We start from the raw sequence: 18,765 nt of genomic DNA on the forward strand, positions 1-18,765 counted from the left end.
GCCTTGACTTTTGGAACGGCTGTTTAATGCAAAGATCCGTTGTGACATCATGAAGTTATTTCTGAAATTATGAGGATGGCGTCATCTGGCGGGTTAAGAAGATTTGTTCGAAAGTTAAAACATTTGAGCAGAACCAAAGAAGACTTGCCAACTGGAGAGTGAAGATTGACATGAACATGTTCAAATCAATCTGGGCCTAATGTTGGGGATATAACACCATGGTGTGACCCACCCAGAAGGGGCTGGGTTACATTGTTGGCGACTCATGAAGAAGGCCTTGATAGGCCTAAGAAGCCAAGATAGGGAACCCAAAGGGCGACTTACATGGAGAGCCAGACGGGGCCCAAGCCCAGAAGATGGCGCGAGACCCGGCAGTGTAAGCCGCCCAATGACAGCTTGCCTAGCAAGGCAATGCGACTTAGAACCAGAGTCGGTTATGTTGTATAACCCGAACTGGACTCTTGTAAGCCCAGGGCCTCGACGTGTGTATATAAAGGCGAAACCCTGCGGCGGGTAAACTCAAGAAACAATCAATCGATAGCTAGGTCAAGCGATTTCGCTCCCTTGTAATCGATACTCAAGCAATATTAACGAGAGCAGGAGTAGGCTTTTACCTCAACCGTGAGGGGCCGAACCTGGGTAAACCTTGTGTCTTTCGTCCCGCTCAACCCCTTCAAGCTAATCACCAAAGTGATGGCTCCACACCTAAGTCCTTTCACAAGGGCATCTGCCGTGACAAAACCATGACACCATATCTGTACATGCTAGGCTCGTCAAGTTTAACCCAAGTATTCTGCACGTGTAAAAACTGGCTTATACCTGTTGTATGTGAACTTAGAGTCTATCACACCCAGTCATCACGAGGTGCTTCCAAACAACAAACTTTGGCAACGGTGCATACTCAGGGAGAACACTTTCCTCTTGAAATTAAGTGAAGGGATCATCTTATAATGCTACCGTCGTTCTAAGCAAAATAAGATGCTGATACATCTCCAACGTATCTATAATTTTTGATTGTTCCATGCTATTATATTACCCGTTTTGGATATTTACGGGCTTTACTAAACACTTTTATATTATTTTTTGGGACTAACCTATTTACCGGAGGCTGTGACGCCCTCGATTCAATCGTACACTAATCATACACGCAAATGTGTACGATCAAGATCAAGGACTCACGGGAAGATATCACAACACAACTCTAGACACAAAATAAAATAATACAAGCTTTATATTACAAGCCATGGGCCTCGAGGGCTCGAATACATAAGCTCGAAAACACAAGAGTCAGCGGAAGCAACATTATCTGAGTACAGACATGAGTTAAAAAAGTTTGCCTTAAGAAGGCTAGCACAAAAGCACCATCGATCGAAAAGGCAAGGCCTCCTGCCTGGGAGCCTCCTAACTACTCCTGGTCGTCGGCGGTCTCCATGTAGTAGTAGGCATCGGCGGTGGCATCTGGCTCCTGGGCTCCGACATCTGGTTGCATCAACCGGAAAGAAGAAGAAAGGGGGAAAAGGGGGAGCAAAGCAACTGTGAGTACTCATCCAAAGTACTCGCAAGCAAGGATCTACACTACATATGCATCGGTATCAATGAAAAGGGTTGTATCTATGGAGTGGACTGCAGAATGCCAGAAGAGAAGGGGAAAGCCTAGCCTATCGAAGACTACCATCTTCTGGAAACCACCATCTTGCAGCAACAGGAGGGAGTAGAGTAGCATAAAGTAAAGTAGTAGAAGTGTTATCAACCTCGGCCAGAGATCCTTTCTCGACTCCCTGCGAGAAAGCAATCCCAGAGCCATACTATCCATTTCTCATATCCAAGTCTCATCTCAAGTATCCAGTTCTAGTTGTATCGATCGGGATACAACTCCAAGTGTCCATTACCGTAGGACAGGCTATTGATAGATGTTTTCTTCCCTGCAGGGGTGCACCAACTTACCCACCACGCTCGATTAACTCCAGCCGGACACACTTTCCTGGGTCATGTCCGGCCTTGGCCAAACAATACGTCGCAACCCGACCTAGGCTTAATAGAGAGGTCAGCACGCTGGACTAAACCTATGCCCCCAGGGGTCATGGTCCATCGCCCCGGGAACTCCTACACGTTGCGTGGGCGACCGGTGAGCAGACCTAGCTACCTCCTTAAAAAAAGGCAGGAGCTTACCAGTCCAACCTGGCGCGCGCCGCTCAGTCGCTAACGTCTAATAAGCTTCGGCTGATGCATACGACGCAGAACGCCCATACAATGCCCACGTGATGGTTAGTGCTATCAGGCCAGAGGCCCCTCGGATCAAATATCCAAATCATAGTGGATTAGGAGCACGCGGTAACAAGCAGAGACTCACGAAAGATGTGACCCCATTGCCCCGTCTCGAGGACTTGCGGCAAGGGCTAGGAATGCCCGGCCACGCCTCGTAATTATCTCGCGGGCACCCTCCAGGTCAACCCGTCTCCACATCACTCGCGGCTACCCCGCAGGGTCGACTCGCCCTTCCAAGTAACAGTTGTGTCGGGTGGTAGGTGCGACATATGCCAACGGGTGGCTTATCATTGTGGGAGCCAGTAAGACGTCGCCGGTGCCTGGAAATGGGATGAGGCAAAGACATGCACGCCGGCGAATCTTACCCAGGTTCGGGGCTCTTCGTGGAGATAACACCCCTAGTCCTGCTCTGCGGGGTCTCCGCATGATCACTAGATCGAAATGAGTAACTACAAACGCTCCTTGAGCTATCGGGTTAGAGGGAGAAGAAGGGCAAGGCTAGATCTCCTTTTCTCTCTATGTGGTGTGTGAAATTCTATGAGACCAACCCTTTGCATGGGTCCCCCGGGGGGTTTATATAGGCCTACCCCCGGGGGGTACAATAGTAATCCGGCTGGGCGCGGGTCCCAGCCGTCAGTGTCTGGGTTCGCCGGCTTCTCCGCCGGCCATTGGGGCCCGCCGACTGGTGGGTCCCGCCGGCTGCCGGCTTCTTGGTCGACAGGCCGGCCCCACCGCTTGGGGGTCTTGTCGGCGGCGGGTTACTGTTGCCTCGCCCCTGATGACGAGGGCTTTGTCGAGGTAAGCATGGCTACAGCGTAGCCGCCTTGCGAGCTCTCACTGTAGCCTTACCTCGTCTTGTCTCCTTAATGTGGCACATGTTTCTAGGTAGGGGACAGCCGGCTCCTGGGGGCCGGCTACGCCCCTGGCCGACTAGGGGAAGCCGGGCCGCCTTCGTGCGTCTCTCTGGCTAAAGGGGCCCGCCGCCCGCGGGCCGTACTGGTGTCTGTCATGGATGACGTTGAGGCCAACATGGCTACAGTGCCGTGTCGGACGGGAGATGGCTGACCCGTACGGCGTCCTGTGGCCATGCCTGCTCTGGGATTCGGGGGTAGTGGGCCGTACTGCGACCACGCCCCGTCTTATCACCGTTATGTGGACACAGTCTTGGTGGGTGCAGTCTTGGCCGGCTTCTGGGAGTCGGCGCTCTTCATGGCCGGCTTCCTGGAGTCGGCCACCTCGTAGCTTTCTTGGGGAAGGTTTCTGGGGCTGGGTCGCCTTCTGGGAGTCGGCCCTGGGGATAGCCGGCCGGGGGAAGGCGGCCCTATACTTCGTTTGCTCGAAGGCTTAAATGCCCTGATAATTTCTTGAGGAGCCAGGGGGAGTCGGTTAGGCTACCCGTGGCCATTTACTCCGACAGTAGTCCCCGAAGCTGATTGGGCTTCGAGGTTGGGTGGAAGTCGAGAAGTTCGGTCAGCTTCCTATCTTGACAATCCGGCAGTTGGGAGCCGGCTTCGGCTGGGCGCGCCGTCTTGGCGAAAAAATTTGAAGTCGGAGGGCGGGAGTTTGCTGGCGCGCGCACTGGGCTGCGGGCCGGCCTCTCGCCGCCTGCGAACCACGTGGCATCCCTTGGCTAAAAAGCCTGCCAGCCCACGCGCGCGACGAGACGTCGCTGCAGGTCGGGGCCCACCACTCCTACGCCCGGGCCCAGGCGCGGATTCTCTGCGGCCCAAAGCCGCCCGCACGCCTTCCTTCGGCGGTTTTGGCACGCCCTTAGGGCGCAGTAATCGCTGGGCGTGGGGGGAGTGGGTGCAGTTAATCCCACGTCCCACCCCACGCCTCGCCTCCTCGGCTTCGCCGTGTGAAGCTATAAGTAGGGGCAGGGGGAAGCGGCAGGCGCTCGCACGCCCCTCTCCTCTCCTCCATCTTCTTCCTTCTGCTCTTCCTCACAAGAGCGTCTCGCCGCCGCACCGTTCCACCACTCTTTTCCCCGCCGTCGCGCTCGTTCTCGCCAGCCTTACGCTGCGATGCAGTACAGCGGGGACTGGGACGACTCCAACATCCATGAGGATCACGTCGAGTTCCTCCGCAAGACGCAGCGGCTGCCCGGCGCGGACAAGGTGCGGGTCCGTCTCGCGCCGGAGAAGGAGATCACGCCGGAGCCGGAGGAAGGCGAGCGGGTGGTCTTCCGCTCGCATTTCTTGCGCGGCATCGGCCTGCCGGCGAGCGCCTTCTTCCGCTCCGTTCTTGAATTCTACCAACTCCAGCCGCACCACCTCACCCCGAACACGGTGGTGCTGTTGTCCGCCTTCGTCACCTTGTGCGAAGGCTACCTCGGCGTCCTCCCCACCCTCGAGCTCTGGGGGGAGTTCTTCCAGTCCAAGCTGGGCACGCGTATGTAGGGCGTGCCGGCTCAGAGTGGTGCCTTCATCGCGATGCGGAGGGTGACAGCCGACAACCCCTTCCCCGTCATCACGCTGATCCAGTCGGTGAAGCTCTGGCAGAAGTCATACTTCTATGTGAAGAACGTCGCCCCACAAGGCGACTACGTCAATTTGCCGGCTTACGAAGCTGGCCCGCCGGCGGGCAGGCGGCCCCAGTGGTCCTATCGGGCCGTGACGCTGACGCCGGCTGGAGCCGCGGCTGTCGCCCGACTACGGGTGATGATCCAGTCGGAGGGCCTATCGGGGCCCGACCTGCTGGCCGCCTTCGTCACACGCTGGGTGCTTCCGCTCCAGAGACGCCCTCATCTGATCTGTCAGATGAGCGGCCAGCTCGATCCGAGTCGGGTGTGCACCAAAGACATGCTGCACGACGAAGTAGCCCACATGGTGAACTACCTTGCGAACTGCAAGCTCTCCGCAGAGTGGCAGTTTGGCAAGGAGCCATATTGCCGAGCTCACCCGCCGCCCACGGTATGTTCTCTTTTTCCCTTTCTCCTCTCTCAGTTTTGTCGCCGAGTTCCTTTTGGCGGACTCTGACTAGTCGGCTTGTCTCGACAGAGCCCTCTTCTTCGGCCTGCAGGCGGGTCGGACGTGGAGCGCCGATTCGTCCCCGACCGGGCGGAGCATGATCTGGAGGACCCTGACTTGGGGGCGGCCGCCATGGATGACAACACCGAGGCGGGCGGTGGCCAAGCCGGCGGCGAGGCAGGCGGCTCCGGGCTTGGAGTCAGCTTCGACGACTGGCCGGATGATGACGAGGCGGAAGTCGTCCCATGCCGCCAGCCGGCGCCTGGCCACGGCACGGGTTCCTCCGCCGCGCCGCCTACTCGGGGCGGCGGGCAAAAGCGTCGTGCCGCGCCGGGCTTGTTCGGCAGTCGGCCGAAGAAGCCCAGAGGCGGGGCAACGGCGACCAGGCGGGAGGAGGCGGCCGCGAAGGCGGCCCGCTTCCGCAAGGCGGTGAAGCAGCCGCAGACGGTGTCGGCGTAAGTATATACTCCTTCGTGTATTCTATTTTTTCTTTTCTCTGGTAGTTCCTGAATCCTTGTCCTTTCTCAAAAAACCAGGGCTCCATTGTCGCTTGAGCGGGTTGCTGCCGCCTCCGTCGTTGGGTCGCCGGGAGGATCCGGGAGCACCACTCCCCGCGTGGACCCCCGTGCCGATCTTCAGGCGGCGACGGAGCGGAATGCGCGGGAGGCGCGGGAGGAGCGGGGGGCGCGGGAGGCGGAGGCATTGAGGGCGGCCGCTGCCAAGGCGGCGCAGGAGGAGGAGGAGGCGAAGGCGTGCGCCGACGCCGCGGCCAAGGCCCAAGCGGAGGCTGCGGCGATGGCAGAGGGGGCCTTGCTAGTCACCCCACTGCGCATCGCGGCGCCTGGGGCCCCAGAGCCCTCGCCAGAAGAAGCCGGCGGTGACCAGCCGGGGCTGGAGAGGGAGGACGACGTCGTCATCCTGGAGAGGGTCGCGGCACCGGCCCCGCCGACTAGGGCGACTCAAGGCGGCTGGCCTAACCTGCCGCATGTGCAATCGGGGGAGCGAGCCGGCCGCGAGGACTGATCTGGTGGTCCGGACGCCGTCGCGCCAGCGCGCGGGGAAGGCCGCATCAGAGCCGCAGAAGGCTGCATCGAGCCGCAGCCGGCCGCGGGCTCCAGCTCGTCGGCCCAGGATATGGAGGCGGCCAGCGCCAGCTCGGGGTGGACGCGAGGCGGAGGGACGGCCGTGATGAATGTGGTCGCGCAGGACGTCCGGACCCGGCTTCATGCCCAGGCTACGGTGCTGAGGAAGTACAACGACGAGTTCTTTGCGACGCGGGCGGCCATCCGGGTTAGTCTTCTTGTCTTTGCTTTTTTTATCTTGGTTTTTTCCGTTGGGGCGCGTGAGCGCACCCACTGGGTGTAGTCCCCGAGTTTCGAGTCGGCTGCTGAGCAGGCGGCTTGGAACTTCCTAGCGGATCTTGTTTTGCTATTCTTGCTCTTATTTCGCTCTTCTGCCTGACTTGCAGGACTACCACAACCTCCGCGCGGCTGCCTTCAACTCCCAGGCTCGGGAGCTGACCTAGAAGACTGCTGACCTATCTGAGAGCCGGGGTAAGTGCTTCATCTTTTATCTCACGTGGGGGCGCGTAAGCGCACCCACTGGGTGTAGTCCCCGAGATTCGGGCCGACTACTGAGGAGTCGGGTCGGATCTTCCTTGACGACTTCTTCTTATTGCTTCCTTTTTCTCTGCCATCCCTGCAGCGGCCAACGCCAGTCTAAGGGAGCAGCTGGGAGGGTCTCAGGCCGCCCTCCGTGCTAAGGAGGCCGAGTTTGCCGCCTTGGCGCAGGAGCGTGACCGCCTGGCCAAGAGGTTGGCAGACCAGGAGGAGAGCCACAAGGCGGCCCTGAAGGCGGTGCAGGACAGCGAGGCCGCCCTCCAGGCCGAGTACGAGATAGAGGCGGCTAGCTGGGCCGAAGCGAAGCAGAAGCTGATCAGTGGCTATGGCCAGATCGAAGATTTGGTTGACGGTAAGCCGCCTTCTTCTTCGTCCTTGCTTGCCGCTTGCCGTTTTGGCTCGTTTTCTGACTTGGTGTTTTTCTCTTCTTTCTCTTTCTTTCTTGCGCAGAGTACTTCCCTGGCTACTCTACCGCCGCCAACCAGATCTTCGAGGCCCGCCGCGAGGCACAGAGGCAGGCTGGCGCCAAGATTGCGCCAAACGCTCACCGGTCGCTGGAGGAGCAGCTCTTGGCGATCCAGGCCCGCCTCCAGCCGGCTCATCGCCTGCTCCGCCGGCTTCTACGTCTCGGGGCGCAGGTGTTGGCCGCTCTCTGGCCTGGTGAAGTGATTCCCCGCACCCCCAGTCGGACTGCCGACTGGCTGGAGGTGGCGGTCGGCCGCTTCGAGGCCTGGAAGGCTTCGGCGGCTCGGTCCGGTGCCAGGCGGGCGCTGGAGTTCGTCAAGGCCTGGTATCCCGGGCTGAGTCTGGACAAGCTGGCCCCCTGGCGGCAGCAGGCCGACACGGAGCTGGAGCCGGCGCGGCCGGCTATCATCCGGCGGGCTTCAGCGATCGCCGACTACACCGACACCAGCACCTTCGCTCCTGAGGTGGACGACAACAATGTTGCCCAGCCGGAGGAATGGTTCGGGCTGAACCCGGCAGACGGCGAAGACTCGGCGGAGGAGATCGACTCCAGCGACAAGGGCGAAGAGGAGGAGGAGGAGGGTGAAGATGCCGGGCCAGATGGTGGAGTGGCCGGTCAGCCTCAGCTTGACCGTGCCTCCAGCAACACGGCACGCGCGGGTGCACCGCCTGCAGCCGGCGATGATCAAGCCGAGACCCGCTAGCCGGCCACTCCTCCAGCTGGTGGCGCCGTCTCCACCGACTAACCCGGCTCCCACACCGCGCCTTTAGTCTAGTCTGCTATCTTTATTTTCCTGTCTCGTCACTTTTGGAACAATATTTTGTTAAGTTTGCACAATTCCACCCACTGGGGTGTATTCGAACTATGTTGATTGCCGGCCTGTTGGGGGCTTTATATGTAGATATGATTATGCATGCGTTTGGCTTTCCCTTGTTCTTTGCTTTTCATCCTTCTGCTGTTTCCTTTGCCGCACTCCCTTGGTTGCCGCCTCCCCAGTCGGACAGTTGCTCTGCAATCTATGGCTGGAGAAGTGCTTGGCCAGTTGGGAGGGCAAGTACTCTAGCTTTGTTGGATTATAGCGAAGTGTTTGGGAAGCCGGCCAGCCGGCTGTTCTGACAGCCGGCAAGCGTGGTTGGGGGTCGTCTTTTCGCTATACAAGTTCATTAGTCCTTAGCCGTTTTTCGTGTGGGCATCCTTTCTGCCTTGGCTCTTGCTAGTCGGACAGTCGGTTCTTCAAGCTGCGACTTTCAACAAGAGAGGACTCGGGAGCCGGCACACTACTTGTCTGACTTCGGGTAGAACTTTAATATAACTTAAGGCGGCCAGTCCCCGGGCCGACTAGTCGAACCCGGTGCCAGACAGAAAATCAAATGTAATAATACATTCATGGATATGACACTCGTCATTCATAGATAAATGAAGGCAGTCCCCGAGTGCCCCTCGGGGGGCCTGTTGTTTCGTACTTAATACAAAAGGGTAGCATGATACATACTGCTTTTAACTGTAAAATCTTCTCAGGAGGTTCGCGTTCCATGGTCGCTCCGACTCCTTGCTAGAATCATCCCTCTTGCGTGCTCTTGGTTTTTGCGCGTCGATCAGGTAGTAGGAGTCGTTGCCTAGTGCCTTGCTGACGACGAAAGGGCCTTCCCAAGGGGCCGAGAGCTTGTGCTGGCCGGCTGTTCGCTGGATCAGCCGGAGCACAAGGTCGCCCTCTTGGAAAGATCTTGGCTTGACCTTGCGGTTGTGGTAACGACGCAACCCCTGCTGGTAGATGGCGGACCGGCTGAGTGCCAACAGCCGGCCTTCTTCCAGCAGGTCGACGCCATCTTCTCGCGCTTCCTTGGCCTCCGCCTCCGTGTACATGGTGACCCAAGGCAAGTCGAACTCGATGTCGGTTGGGATGACAGCCTCGGCGCCATATACAAGGAAGAACGGAGTGAAGCCGGTTGACTTGTTAGGGGTAGTACGCAGACTCCAGAGGATAGCCGGCAGCTCATCGAGCCAGCAGCCGGCCAATCGCTCCAGTGGTACGACCAGTCGGGGCTTGATGCCGGAGAGGATGAGTCCATTTGCTCGCTCGACCTGGCCATTTGACTGCGGGTGGGCAACGGACGCTAAGTCCAGTCGGATACCCTGCGTCGCGCAGAAACGTGCCAGTGCTCCTTTGGCAAAGTTTGTGCCGTTGTCGGTGATGATGCTGTGTGGCACGCCATACCGAGTAGTGATGTCGGTGATGAACATCACGGCAGTCGGCCCGTTCAGTTTCTTGATCGGATTTGCTTCGATCCACTTGGTAAATTTGTCCACGGCGACAAGCAAATGTGTCAAGCCGCCGCGGGCTGTCTTGAATGGGCCCACCATGTCCAGTCCCCAGACGGCAAAGGGCCAGGTGAGGGGGATGGTCTTGAGTGCAGAAGCCGGCAGGTGTTGCTTGGAACTGAAGACTTGGCATCCTTTGCAGCTCTTGACTATCTCTTTGGCATCTGCCAATGCAGTCGGCCAAAAGAAACCGTGGCGGAAAGCTTTGTCCACAAGTGATCTTGAGGCTGCGTGGTGGCCGCATTCGCCTTGATGGATATCCTTGAGGATTGCCACACCTTTCTCTGGCTTGACGCAGCGCTGGAAGACTCCAGTGACCCTGCGCTTAACAAGTTCTTTGTTTATTAGTGCATATGCTCCGGCTCGTCGTTGCACTAGTCTTGCTGAGATCTCATCAGCTGGAAGCTCTCTGTTGACTAGGAATTTAAGGATGGGCTGGGCCCATGATGGAGCTGTGACTTCTTCTACTGTCAGTACAGCCACCATGACTCAGGTGGGTGGGTCGGGTGGCGTGGAATTGGAGTCGGCCACCGCTTCTTGTGTTGTTGCAGTCCCCGGGCCGACTGCTAGAGTCCCCGGGCCGGGTTCTGAAGTCCCCGAGCCGGGTGTGACTACGGCAGTCCCCGGGCCGGTTGTCAAAGTCCCCGTGCCGCCTGCTGGGTTCCTCCAGTCGGATACGGCTGCATCGGGGGCAGGCGCTATGAAGATAGAGTCCGACTCTGGAGACGGCTTGATGGACGGCTTGAGGAGGCGCTGGAGAGAGACACCGATCAGTATAGCCTGTCGGGTGGAGCCGATCCGCGCCAGGGCATCTGCTTGGTCATTGTCGGCCCGTGGTACGTGAAGGAACTCGCACCCTTCGAAGCACCCACTGATCTGCTGGACGAGGAATCGATAGCTCGCCATGTTTGCATCCTTGGCGTCCCAGTCGCCAGATGACTGCTGGACCACCAAGTCTGAGTCGCCATAGCACAGGATCCGGTGTATGCCGAGCTCTTTGGCCAGCCGGAGCCCGTGTATGAGTGCCTCGTACTCGGCCACGTTGTTGGAGGCGGCGAAGTGGATTTGCAGCGTGTATCTGAGTTTGTCGCCTTTGGGAGAGGTGAGGATGATGCCGGCTCCCAAGCCGGTGCGCATCTTGGACCCGTCGAAGTGCATCCGCCAATGGGTAGAGTCGGGAGCTGGCGGTAAGTACTGGGTCTCGGCCCAGTCGACGAGGAAGTCGGCCAATGCTTGGGACTTGATGGCGGTGCGGGGTTGGTAGAAGATTGTGTAGGGTGCCAGCGCAATGGCCCATTTAGCCACCTGGCCGGATGCATCCCGGCTGCCTATGATCTCGGCAAGCGGGGCGGTGCACACGACCGTGATGGGATGCTCTTGGAAGTAGGGCTTCAGCTTCTTGGCGGCGAAGTACACCCCATAGCACATCTTCTGGTAGTGCGGGTAGTTTTGCTTTGAGCTGGATAGTACTTCGCTTAGATAATACACCGGCCTCTGGACTAGCTGGGCTCGGCCTTCTTCCGGGTGCTGGACCAGGACAACTGTACTGACCACTCGGCTAGTCGCGGCAATGTAGAGGAGCATGGGCTCCTTCTCAGTCGGCGCCGCCAGGATAGGTGGAGTGGTTAGCATCTTCTTCAACTCATGGAAGGCTTGGTCGGCCTGGTCATTCCACTCGAAATGAGTGGATTTCTTCATGAGTCGGTATAGGGGGAGAGCCTTCTCTCCTAGTCGGCTGATAAAGCGGTTTAAGGAGGCCAGGCACCCAGTGAACTTCTGCACATCTCGCAATCTGGTGGGAATCTCCATCTTCTCAATGGCCTTGATCTTCACAGGGTTGCACTCGATGCCACGTTCGGAGACCAGAAAGCCTAGCAGCTGGCCGGCTGGTACTCCGAACACGCATTTCTCGGGGTTGAGCTTGATCTGGAATCGGCGCAAGTTGGCAAATGTTTCTTTGAGGTCCTCCAGCAGGGTGCCGCGCTTCTCTGTCTTCACCACAATGTCGTCTACGTAGACGTGGGCATTTCTGCCGAGTTGCTTGAGGAGGCATTTCTGCATGCAACGCTGAAAGGTGGCACCGGCATTCCTTAAGCCGAATGTCATAGTCAGGTAACAGAAAGCTCCGAATGGTGTGATGAAGGCAGTCTTCAGGCGGTCTGCTGGGTCCAACTTGATCTGATGGTACCCTGAGTAGGCATCCAAAAAACTCAACAGCTCGCATCCGGCCGTGGAGTCTATAACTTGGTCAATCCGTGGCAAAGCAAACGGATCTTTGGGGCAGGCCTTGTTGAGGCTGGTGTAGTCTATACACATGCGCCACTTGTTGTTCTTCTTCAATACCAAGACTGGGTTGGCAAGCCACTCTAGGAAAAATACTTCCATAATAAAGCCGGCGGCAAGGAGCCGGGCTATCTCTTCTCCTACGATTCTTTGCTTCTCTTCTGACAGTCGGCGGAGGGGCTACTTGACCGGCTTCGCGTCGGCTCGGACGTGTAATTTGTGGTCGGCGAAATCCTTCGGGACACCCGGCATGTCTTTGGGGACCATGCAAAGACATCTCGATTCTCACAGAGGAAGTCGACGAGCTCGCCTTCCTATTTACTGTCCAGGTTTGCCCCAATGACAGCAAACCTTTCCGGGTTCTCCGGGTCCAGAGGTATCTTCTTCGTCTCCTTAGCCGGCTGGAAGGAGCCCTGTGCATCATAATCTTTGGGGTTGGGGATAAGGCTGGCTGCTTGCCGGCCATGGCCACAACTCGCTCTAGCCTCTTCTTCTCTTCCGCTACTACGAGGGACTCGGCCAGCCGACTGCTGGCTGCAGCGCATTCGATGGACTTCCTGTAGTCGCCGGCTACGGTGATGATCCCCTTCGAGCTCGGCATCTTCATCTTCAGGTAGGCGTAGTGGGGCACAGGCATGAACTTGGCCAGAGCAGGTCGGCCAAGCAAGGCATGGTAAGGCTCTTCAGATCCACTACCTCGAACCAGATTGCTTCTCGGCGAAAGTGATCTTTGTCTCCGTAGAACATCCATCTTGATCTTGCCGATCGGGGAACAGGACAAGCCGGGTACGATGCCATGGAACACGGTCCGGCTTGGCATGAGCTGCTTCGCCTTGATGTTCAGCTTCTCCATGGTATCGCGGTACAGTATGTTGATACTGCTTCCGCCATCAATCAGAACGCGGGAGAATCGGGCAGCTCGCCTCTCCGTCGCGAGAGTGACATCCAATACTAATGCGTAGGAGCCAGGGGACGGCATCACCTCTGGGTGGTCGGCCTGGCTCCAGTTGATGGGCTTCTCAGACCAGTGCATGAACTCGGGGTTGCTGGAGGCGACTGCGTTGACCTCTTGGTGCTGTCGGCGCCGACTGCGCTTGTCTTCAACTTGGCTTGTGAAGACAACGTAGGCGGCGTCCTCTTCAGGGAACTCATCTTGAATGGCTCCGACCGCTGGTCGAGCCCCCGGCTGCTGGGGGGCTGGAGGCGGCGGGCCGGGAGGCGGAGGCGGCACCAGCCCCTCGCCCTTGGAGATCCGCGTGAGCCAGTGGCACTTTTGGGTCGTGTGGTTGGACGGCTTCGCGCCGCTGTGGAACTTGCAGGGGGCATCGAGAGTCTGCACGTAGGAGAAAGCCGGCTGCCAAGCCGGCCTGCCGCCCTTCTTCTTGGGAGCGGGCCGCTCTTCGGGTTGCTCATCTTCAACCGTGGCCACCTGCTGACTGGTGGAAGGCGGCATAGGGGCCTTGCGCCTGTGATCGTTCTGGTAGGGGCGCCGATTGGAGTCGCTAGCCGGCGTCTTGGGAGTCGGAGCGATCACCTTCCCAGAGGCGTCCACTCGAAGCTCGGTCTTCATCAAGGAGTCGGCCGTGGCGTACTTGTCCGCGATGATCAGCAGTTCGTCGAGGGTAGCCGGCTCGTCGCAGAGGAGTCGGTGCTTGAGGAGGGTGCCCTCTCGGCACCCGGCAGTGAAGTACTCGATGGCCTGAACCTCGTGCACCCCCTCGCAGGAGTTGCGGAGCTCGGCCCACCGTGTGAGGTAGTCGCGGGTCGACTCGTTGGGCCCTTGGACGCATAGGGAGAGTTGGCGCGGCTTGGGAGGCCGCTTGTACGTGCTGGTGAAGTTGCGGACAAAGACTTCCGTGAAGTCCAGCCAGCTGTTGACGCTGTAGGGCTTGAGGCTGTTGAGCCAGGTGCACGCCATACCTTGCAGCATGAGGGGGACGTACTTCACGGCTACGCGCCGGTTGCCGTTGGCTATACTGACAACAGTAGAGTAGTCGATAAGCCAATCTTCCGGCTTCACAGAGCCGTTGTACTTGGGCGTGTCTTTGGGGAGCGAGAACCCTTTGGGGAAGGGCTCGTCGCGGATGTGGGGGCCAAAGCATGGCGGACCGACATCGTCTTCTTCTTCTAGTACCAGGGATCGAGCTAGGCGGTCGATCCGGTGGCGGGCGTCGTTCTCGCCGACTCCTTCGCGGTGGCCTAGTCGGCCACCAAGGGTCGGGTGCGTGACAGGCGGTGGGGTGGGATATCTCTCTCCTCGAGGCGGGGGAGGAGGCGGATTTCCTTGGCGCTCCACTGCTCAAGGGCGGCCTTCCACGTCGCGCTCGATGGTGATCCGAGTCTGGCTGCGGCTAGCAGCCGGCTCCTTGTCTTTCCTCACGCGGGCACCGCCTGCAGTCGGCGACCGGGATGTCGCGGCGTGCTCTCGGCGCGGGGGAGGACTCTCAGTGCGGGCGCCGGCTTCGTGCCATTCTGCAGCCGCGTCGATCAGCTGTTGGATTCACCTTGTCATGTAGGGGAGCTCATCGGCTCCCAGCCCATTTAGCTCTTCAGCGGCCGCCTGAGCGGCTCGCAGATTCTCGAGCGGGGTGGCGTAGACGGGGCGGTCTGCCCCCAGCATGCTGGCGATAGCCGCGCCGCGCTTCTGGACGAAGTCGGCTCGGCTCGGCCCGCCATGAGGCAGCATGCCAAAGGCGGCACGGTCGACTCGCGCTGGTGAGCCTCGGTGAGGTGTCTCATGGAGGCTATCTTCTGGCCTTCCGTGATGAGGGCGAGGCGGCGCGCCTCCAGGGTCTCTGCATCGGCGTCGGCCGGGATGGGGACGGATAAGTCGTGCATCGCCGCTTGCAGGGCGTCGTGGGCGTTCTCGCCCGAGTTGGCGGCGTGGCTGATGACCAGCACCTCCGTGACAGCACTGTTGCCGCTGTCAGCTCGGGGGAGAGGGTCATCGAAGACTACCACATCGGAGGGGTAGGCATCGTGCGATGCCATGTCGGAGTCGACAAGCATCGGGTCGGTGGAGCCAACCGACTCCAAGTCTACAGCAGGCTCGCAGGAGACGTGAAGTTGGTCGAGGAGGCTGACGAGGCGGCTCTCGGGGTAGTCCATGCCCGCGTCGGACGCGGGCTCATCGGAGATGCGAGTCTCGCCGAGCAGATCGGCGAGGCGGCTCGCTGCGCAGGCGTCATCGACGCCTTGCAGCGCGTCGGGGCAAACATCGTCGGGCGTAGCAGGCTGGTTGCGCTCGCGAGGGAGGAAAAGGGTTCCCGTCCAGAATAGGTCTCCGGACAACGGTGGACCTGGCCCCACGGTGGGCGCCAAATGTCAGGTGGTAGGTGTGACATATGCCAATGGGTGGCTTATCATTGTGGGAGCCAGTAAGACGTCGCCGGTGCCTGGAAACGGGGTGAGGCGAAGACATGCACGCCGGCGAATCTTACCCAGGTTCGGGGCTCTCCGTGGAGATAACACCCCTAGTCCTACTCTGCGGGGTCTCCGCATGATCACTAGATCGAAATGAGTAACTACAAATGCTCCTTGAGTTGTCGGGTTAGAGGGAGAAGAAGGAAAAGGCTAGCTCTCCTTTTCTCTCTATGTGGTGTGTGAAATTCTATGAGACCAACCCTTTGCATGGGTTCCCCGGGGGGTTTATATAGGCCTACCCCCCGGGGGTACAATAGTAATCCGGTTGGGCGCGGGTCCCAGCCGTCAGTGTATGGGTTCGCCGGCTTCTCCGCCGGCCATTGGGGCCCGCCGACTGGTGGGTCCCGCCGGCTGCCGGCTTCTTGGTCGACAGGCCAGCCCCACCGCTTGGGGGTCTTGTCGGCGGTGGATTACTGTTGCCTCGCCCTGATGACGAGGGCTTTGTCGAGGTAAGCATGGCTACAGCGTAGCCGCCTTGCGAGCTCTCACTGTATCCTTACCTCGTCTTGTCTCCTTAATGTGGCACATGTTTCGAGGTAGGGGGGCAGCCGGCTCCTGGGGGCCGGCTACGCCCCTGGCCGACTACGGGAGGCCGGGCCGCCTTCGTGCATCTCTCTGGCTAAAGGGGCCCGCCGCCCGCGGGCCGTACTGGCGTCTGTCGTGGATGACGTTGAGGCCAACATGGCTACAGTGTCGTGCCGGACGGGAGATGGCTGACCCGTACGGCGTCCTGTGGCCATGCCTGCTCCGGGATTCGAGGGTAGTGGGCCGTACTGCGACCACGCCCCGTCTTATCACCGTTATGTGGACACAGTCTTGGTGGGTGCAGTCTTGGCCGGCTTCTGGGAGTCGGCGCTCTTCATGGCCGGCTTCGGGGAGTCGGTCCTCTTGGGGCCGGCTTCCTGGAGTCGGCCACCTCGTAGCTTTCTTGGGGAAGGTTTCTGGGGCTGGGTCGCCTTCTGGGAGTCGGCCCTGGGGATAGCCGGCCGGGGGAAGGCGGCCCTATACTTCGTTTGCTCGAAGGCTTAAATGCCCTGATATTTTCTTGAGGAGCCAGAGGGAGTCGGTTAGGCTACCCGTGGCCATTTACTCCGACAAGTTGTAAAGTTCAAGTATCCGTGTGTCCAAACATCAAGGGGAAAACCCGAGGAATCGCCCCCGGTGAATTCCACTCGATGTAATCATCAAGGTGAACGTAAGAGGAACCACCCCCGAGGTTCACACTTGAGGGGTTGCATGACAGAGTTGTATCGGAAGTGGTTAAGGAGGAAATCACCCTCGATGACCACGACCGAATAGCTACACTACAGAGATCTCATCAGGAGTGATGTATAGGTTCCACCCTCGGCACTCGATGGTAACTCTGCAGAGTCGAGCAACAAAAGGGGAAAGTGATGTGCGGTGTCGGGGCCTGGTCTTCGATCCCGTTGATCGGGTCTTCGATGATGAAGCAGGGGCAACAAGGAGAAGGTGGGGGTCACTGATGGATCACTAACCAACCTATACTAAGCAGTTTAGGATAAGCAGGTAGGTAACAATAAGCAGGTTACAAAAGCAGGATATGCATTAGAATAGGATCAATCAATTACAGTAGCAAAATCTAATGCAAGCATGAGGGAATGGAATGGGCGATATCGAGATGATCAAAGGGGGGCTTGCCTGGTTGCTCTGGCAAGAAGGGGTAATCGTCGACGTAGTCGATCACAGTGGCACCAACAGCCTCGGGGTCTACCGGAGAGAAGAGAGGGAAGAAACAATAATATAAAGCAAACAAAGCATCATAAAGCATGACATGGCGAAAAGCAGAACTAGGGTCGACCTAACGAAGTGCTGCACGATAAAGGTGAAGGGGGAATTCAACTGGGAATGTTTTCCCGGTTCCGGACCTGTGTCAGACAGATGACCGGAGGGGGAATGTTCCATGTTCAGATAGTTAGAGGCATCTGACAGGTAAACGGATCGCATATTCGGATTCGCCTCGTCGTTCTGAGCAACTTTCATGTATAAAACTTTTTCATCCGAGCTACAGATTGTTTTATATTAATTTCTATAGTTTTAACAATATTTTGGAATTTCTTTAATTATTAAAATTCGAATTAGTAAATAGCTAAACTGCTATGGGCACACATAAGTGTACCCAGCGTTGCAACAAAGAAGCTATCAGGTGCTGAGTCAACTTCTGACTCAGCATTGACTATTGACTTGGTCAAATGGTGAACAGTGTATGTGTGACCCGCATATCATTCTCACTGGTACATTTTAACACTGATTTAGCATTTAAACTTAGCGGTGGACCCCATCTGTCATTGCCACATATTGCATTAGGATTATTTTAAACTAGTTATTTAACAAGGGGGCCATACGTCAGTGTCTAAGTTAATCCTAATTAACCCTAAACACTAATTAAGTTGGTTGCTAGATAACGCACAGGGCCAGCAGAGGCCATCACCATGGCGCATGCCGGGCACAAGGCGCCGGCGGCCAGGCCCAGCAGCTCACACGGGGGCGGGTGACGGACGCTGGAGGTAAGGCGCAGGGCGAGACCGACAGGGCCGCACGCGCACTAGGGCGCGGCGAGCAAGTAGGAGCAGCAGCGGTGTCAGGGCGGTCGCGGGCGGAGCGTGGTGGCAAGGCGGCGAGCGACAGCAGTGGGGTGCGGCGAGCACGCGCTCATGCAGGTGAGGCCAGGGCGCAGCCGGGGCATGAGGAGCGCAACGCTCGGACGTGGTCACGCGAACACGGCGGCGGGCAGAGGAGGGTTCGAGGGGAAACGGACATGGGGGGCTCACCGGCCCTGTAGATGTGCGAAGGCATGCTCGGGGCGGGGCCGGAGTTGCGGTTCCGGCGACGGAGCGGCGGGCGGCGAGTGGCGCCGTCGGGGGCCCTTCCAGACCCAGGAAGGTGGAGGGGGACGGGGACGGCGAGGCGGCCTCTGCGAGGTGCGGGCGACCCGAGGAACGGGAGCAAGGGGCGACGGGGTCGGGCATCGGGTGGCGTTGGGGGCGCCGAATGCTGGGCGTCATGGTCCAGCCCCGATCCAGATTGAGGGGGCGAGAGGGAGAGGTGGATCGGGGAAGTGGGGAGAGTGGGGACCGGGCCGAGGGTTTGTCGGTGGTGGTGGTGGGGGGGGTTATGCGGGGAGAGGTGGGCCGGCCGGGATGGGCTGGCCGACTGGACCGGCCAGTTGGTTAGCTGGGCCGGTACCCTGTGGGGGAGGGGGTCTCTCTCCTTTTCCTTTTATTTTCTGATTTCCCTTTTATTTTTATTTTTTTTATTTTAGCATCCTCCATTTGCATTTAAGCCACGAAATGACTTTGCAAAAAAATGTGGAGGTGGACAGAACAAATACTAGGAAATATTGAGCGCTGCCACAAGAAGTTTGGGAGGCTTTTGAAATGTTTTGGATTTTTTCATAAATTAG

At 58.5% G+C, this 18,765-nt stretch overlaps 1 long non-coding RNA gene across 1 annotated transcript; it reads right to left on the bottom strand.

Moving 5' to 3' along the window:
• Positions 1-1,202: 1,202 nt before the first annotated feature.
• Positions 1,203-18,429, bottom strand: LOC141025585 (uncharacterized). Its single transcript, XR_012187478.1, has 3 exons — positions 18,134-18,429; positions 17,004-17,072; positions 1,203-1,479 (listed from the first exon to the last, which is right to left on the bottom strand). It is a non-coding gene; the product is annotated as an uncharacterized lncRNA (long non-coding RNA).
• Between the last annotated feature and the right edge of the window lie 336 nt (positions 18,430-18,765).

Source organism: Aegilops tauschii, chromosome 6 (assembly GCF_002575655.3).
Source record: "Aegilops tauschii subsp. strangulata cultivar AL8/78 chromosome 6, Aet v6.0, whole genome shotgun sequence".
Taxonomy (NCBI): Eukaryota; Viridiplantae; Streptophyta; class Magnoliopsida; order Poales; family Poaceae; genus Aegilops; species Aegilops tauschii.